A 5,957-nucleotide genomic window follows, 5' to 3' on the forward strand; every position below is an offset into this window, starting at 1 on the left:
TGTTAATAAGCTTCCTGATCTTTTAATCTGGGGACTTCAAAAAATTATAGATGCTATAGGAAGAAATCCAAGTTGTTTCATAAGAATCTTTATCTTTTTTTTTTTTTCCCCCAGTTGTGAGATCAGCCCAATCTCAGCTACAAAAATGGCAACATTCTCACTGTGTGGAAACAACATAAAATCCAATTTCCAAAGATCCAGGAAGGTGCTGAGCAGCTTTCTTTCATGCATCACAGCACCAGATGTGTCAGCCCTTTCCCACTGCACATAGGCAGCCTGCAAACTGGCTGAAGATGGCAGAGCCCTGCTGAATGAGGTCAGCTCTCCCAGGAACTTCACTTGCCTTTGATTCTCACTCTCACTGTGAGTCAGAGAAGGACTGACTCAGCAAGCAGAGCTGTAACAAAGCTGAATGCATCCTGGACACAATCTCATTGTGATGACCTCTCCCAGAAAGGGGAATAAACATACTCCCTGGCTTTCATATAAGTGTTAGAGAGCAGTGGCAGTATGCTCTGCACTACAGGGTGATGACTGTGTGTAGGGATGCTGCTCATCACACAGCAGCTCTCAGGAAGTCATTGGCACTGCTTGGCCATTCCCTACACGCCTGTGCTGTGAAGCTCTTCTCTCAGCCCCAGAGATGTGAGACAGGTATCTTTTGTGAGCAACTTCTGCAGTGGTCCTTCAGCAAGTGAGGCAGTTTTTGAGATGCTGACTTTCAGATTAAAATGATGTTAGATAAGGTACAGCTGCTACAAACCATTCATGGCTGTCCCAAGTCATCGTCATTTTTACAGGAAGTCTGAGATGTGTTTTACCAAAAATTTGGAGACTTTCCTTTAGGATCAATTGTTGTAAATGAGGCTTCAGTCTCTTATCTCAGTTACTTTTAATGCTGCCTGGCCAAACACAACTTCTTAGTGGCAACAAAGAATGTTTTTTCCTGGATGGAGCTCAAAAGAGCCACCCTAAAGTGGCAGCTCTTAAGTTTCAAGCCTCTTAGACCTAATTATATCCACCTGCTTTTCTCAAGCATTTCCTGTTCCACACTTTATTAACACTTCAGCATGTTCCTCAGCTGCTGAGGAATGTGATGTTGAGTTTGGTTCAGCTTTGATGGAGGAATTGGACCAACCTACCCCCAGAGGTCCTTCTGAACTAAATTATCTCATGATTCTGTGATTCTTACCTGCTGAAAGATTGACTGCATTTCCAGCAGTCACCTCACCGGTATGTATCCCATTTCATCTTAACCCTGCATTTGCTTATTGACACAAATTGTAGGTAACAAGGTGAATTTAAGAAAAACCATGCCAGTGTTTTCTTTTCTAATCAGCTAATAGATCACTGTGACTTTCCCACATAATTGGGTCCCTTATGAATATTAATATGTATACAATAATTAATTTATGTCAAGCAGTGTTCTCAGACTGAAACTCCAGTTTTTATTTCTAGGCCACTTTTAAAGCACCATGAGAAAAGAAATTTCCAGCTGAGCAGCAGATTCAACAGCAGTTTCCACCACATTTAACAGGTTTGGGGCTACGTTGTGAGCAAAAAAATGTGTAAGAAAAGGATATGATACAGCTATAACCAAAAGAGACCATAGATAACTTCACAGCTAAATAATTTTCTTGAACTGTTACAGTGAAAGCCAGTAAATTTTTATATATGCCTAATTTACCACAAAAATTAATTTAACTTGCATTTAAGTATCCCCTGTAAAAGTTCTTGCTGGGTATTTTTAAGGATCTAAAACAGAGCATATCTCTTGTACAGCTTAATGATAAGGCTTTCATGAACAAAAAGGAGCCAGGGGGCAAGAGAAAAGGTAGACCTTTTTTGCAATCCTTCATAAAAGATTAATTTTCTAGTTAAAAAATTCTCTATGAATGTGAGTTTACTGTAACTCCTGTTTGCTAAGCATTTGCATGTGAGGTTCTGACTCTGCCAGTACTGAGTCTCGTTTCCTCATGGGAAGAACTCCTCTGAAATTGGCTCATGAAGGAGGCTGGGATCAGCGCTAAGTTTTGCAGAGCTCGCTGTTCCTGCACCTGAAATATCTACTTGCTGGTGCAATTAGGAATCTGTTTCTACTTTTAAAAAATGAAGGTTGTTGGTCCTTTTAAGAGATAGCCAACAACTGACCATTTACCTCAGGGTGGTTACCTGTGTGCCTAGATAAGGCACCCAGAATGTGGGACACCAGAGCACAGCAGCCTTTTTTCTGGAGAAGGTTTAAATCCAGAGCTTGCATTTCCTTCTGGCCTTTTACCCATCTGCTGCAGGATGTGCTGGTCATCTATGGAAGCTCTTCTGCATTGCATGGCATGAATATTCAGCAGGACGAGGAAAGAGAATGAGTATGATACTGCAGTATGATCACTGGAATACTGAGGAGTGTTGGATAATGTGCCCAGCAGCTGTTAAGCATTTTACTGAAAGCAGATATAAGAATATCTCTCATGAATTCCTGATGATTATAGCATTTACATCAATGCTTCCAGCGTCCTGGAATGAAAACTAGAAAAGCTTTTAGGTCTAGATGAACACCTCACATTCAAGCAATTATGGGAAAAAAGGCAGACTCCTTCAGTCATGATTTTTTGGAACTACACGCTGGCATCTATATTGCATTGAATACTGCAGATGAAACAGGAGAGGCAAAAATCTGCCCCCTAGGTCTCAGTGGTGTTTCCATCTGAAATAAATTCATAGTACTTGGGCTGTACTGTACTGTACTGTAATGACTTAGGTGTTGGTATCAAGGCACAACAAACATCTTTAGGTTTTGGCAGCATCCGAATAGCTGCCAGTGTGTTTATGTACATATTTATACCAGAGCATCTTTATTTTAGTCAAATGTACCTATAGTGGCATGGCAGAGAATCACCTGAAACACAGTTGTGTAATTTCAACATTCTATAATTTCTTAAAACTTTCAAGAATCAAGTCCTAGTAAACCAAGAGTAACAACTTTTCTGATCCTTCTCAAAATTGAAACCAGGAACCTCAGTGAAAATCATTGAGATTCATAAGTTAACAAATACATGAGGGAATACTTGCAAACTCTGAAGCGCTGAAATTTTCTAGATATAAAAAAAATCTGAGGAGTCTTAATGAGACTAGTTGTCAGGTAACTCTTGGGCTTTTTTCTTTTCTTCTTAAACTGAGACATTCAACAAGTGAGAAGCTTTAGCATGGCCTGCAGTATCTTGCACAACTAGTGTCAAAACTGGGACACAGAAGTATGATATTTTCAGACAAATAATTCATCTCCCTCTAATACCAGGTATCAGTGTTGCAGTTTTGTAGTCACGTTGTCCTGTTACTAAAATAAGTATTTTCTTCCTTGGAATTCTGTGAAAGAACCCCAGAGACACACACTGAAATATGTTAGATGCGTTATGAACAATTGAAGATAGCCCTTGGCTAGAAGGCAATTTTTGATATGGCATATGAACATACAAGGAGTAGAAACACGAGTGAATAATAATAAAATTATCCCTTTAGTCAGTTGGGATAGCACTAATAGTTTGTTCATTCCGGTGTTATTTCTTATAAGCAGAAGTGAATTCCTGGGAAGGTTTGAGCGTAGCAGAGATGAGCAGAGATGCCTGGCAAATAGCTTTGGGAATAATATTGTAAGTACACCTTCTGCCAAATGGTATCAGCGGTAAGAGAAAGCTAAATTTAAATATCAAAGACATTAAAATTGACAAACATGCTGGCTGCCAGCCAGACAGCCAGGGAAAGCTGAGTTGTTGGGTTTGGTTTTTAATGAGATTGTTTTTGTATCCCAATGAGCTTGGCAGCAAGCTGTCTGTCAGGATGTAGCACTATGGAGGCAGCAAGATGCAAAGCCAACATGCAGAAGAAAAATCAGCAGTAGATAAATGTTTTAAAGGCAGTTGACACAGAGGTAATAGTTTGATCCATGTCAGCAGGAGAGGTCACCCGAGAATGGAAAAGAGAAGGTGGGAAGGAAGGCACAGCAGGAAGCTTACGTGGAATTCTCCACTTGGAGATTGGAGAGAAAGCTTTGGAAAGATTCTAAACAGAGAAAGAGAGAATAGAAAATGTCATAAACTCCAACTCTAAGGATTAATAGAAGTGTCAAGGGCAACAAGTACCTCGGAGAGGATAAGGATGGTGAGCCTACCTCAGTTTAGAAGATGTGACTAGGAGGATAGCTGTGGAGGAGACTTGAACTGGAGGTCTGAGAGTCTAGATCATAGCTATTTTCTGTATTTCCTGATTGCCATCACAGTCAGTTAATTAATCCAGCTCTTTTCTCTAATTGTTTCAGACAGCAAAGGCTCAAGGACCTGGCATTTCCACTTTATTTATTTGGACAGCACCAGAGGCCAGAGATCTGAAGAGACACATAGTGGGAGGGCAAGATGCTTTTTCTAGGAAAAATTAAATCAACACTGTAACTGAACAAATGCACTGAATGAAGGGTGGGGAATAGGGAAGAAATGGCACAGTCAGCAGCAAAGGAATGAAAAAACAAAAGATGATGATCATCATATTAAATTGAGATTAGCGGGGCCAATTAACATTTGTTATCTTTGCCAAGTTTGCTTATGAAACCTGTAACATTACTACAGAAAGCTACATGTTAATTTAAAAGAAATCAAGAAGCACAGATAATATCTTCAATTGCTAAAATCAAAGCAGCTTCTCACCTGCTCATCCTGATAAGGCATCTCAGGGGCAGGATGGCAGATTACTCCCAACAGCAAGGTGAAAACATCTCTCCAGAACCACTCCCTTAAGCATGCTTTCCTATTTGGTTTGCACACCTCTTCATTGATTAGCATCTTCATTAATACATTAGGATTTAACTAATACTGGCTATGTAAATTCACTTAATCAAAGTACAAGCTGCAGCTCATGTGCGATACACTGAATTTGCATCAGATTTTACAAGTAACTTTTCTCTATCTGCACTCCTACAAAGCTAAATTCAGCAGTACGGAAGGAGAGTGTGAACAGATTTTCAAGGACTCCTCAGGTATTTCTTAATGGGGTGCAGCACATCATATCTCACAGTCTCTCCTTCACTGAGGCCAGAATCTCAAGAAGCAGCAGCAAGTAGCAGACTGTGTGGGCAAGAACTGCCAGATATGCCCCATGCCAATAAGGCTGCTGAGCTCTTGAACTCTCCCACCTGACTTATTTCTCGGTAGACTAATTTTGCCCTGCTGCAAAATGGGCCTACTAGCAGCCTACTTTGCAAAACTGCAGTGTTCTCATTAGCTAATATGTGCTAAGTGTCTGGAAGTAGCTCTTGGCTCATAAAAGAGGGATCTCAAAATATCTGTTCAAAATGAGAGCACATTCTCAAATGAAATAGCTGACGTTTGTTTATGGAGGTAACGAGGCCAGCAGATGAGCTCCCATGCTGTGCTGGCCTAGCGGGGAGGAGGCTACCAGTAGGTGGCTGCAGATGCCAGCAGTGGGGCTGGCTCCAGGCTGGAGGTGAACACTAGTGCCTCTGCCAGCAGCCCTACGGCAGAGCCCATCCATAGTTACCCATGCCCTAGATAGGCTCAGCCTCAGTACATCAATACTGAGTAAATAGTTGCTTCGCATGGAGCAAAATACAGTGAGTGATGAGTCATATGGAATAATAGAATCATTATGGTTGGAAAGATCTCTAAGATCATGCAGTCCAACCATCACCCCAGATCACTCTAGACCGTATCACTTGGTACAACATCCACCCTTCTCTTGAAAACCTCCAGAGTGACTCCACCACCTCCCTGGGCAGCCTGTGCCAATCCCTCACCACTCTTTCTGAGGAAAAAAAAAAATTCTGAACATCTGACCTGAACCTCCCCTGGCCCAACCTGAGGCCATTCCCCCTCATCCTATCACTGTTACCTGGAAGAAGCATCTTGCTACAACCTCCTTTCATGGAGTTGTAGAAAGCAGTAAGGTCTCCC

General features: G+C 41.3%; 1 long non-coding RNA gene across 1 annotated transcript; it reads left to right on the top strand.

Moving 5' to 3' along the window:
• The first annotated feature begins 1,105 nt into the window (after positions 1-1,105).
• LOC125691221 (uncharacterized) lies at positions 1,106-5,298 on the top strand. Its single transcript, XR_007376044.1, has 4 exons — positions 1,106-1,233; positions 1,459-1,537; positions 3,572-3,647; positions 4,313-5,298. It is a non-coding gene; the product is annotated as an uncharacterized LOC125691221 (long non-coding RNA).
• The last annotated feature ends 659 nt before the right edge of the window (positions 5,299-5,957 follow it).

The sequence above is a fragment of the Lagopus muta genome, chromosome 3 (genome assembly GCF_023343835.1).
Source record: "Lagopus muta isolate bLagMut1 chromosome 3, bLagMut1 primary, whole genome shotgun sequence".
Classification (NCBI taxonomy): domain Eukaryota; kingdom Metazoa; phylum Chordata; class Aves; order Galliformes; family Phasianidae; genus Lagopus; species Lagopus muta.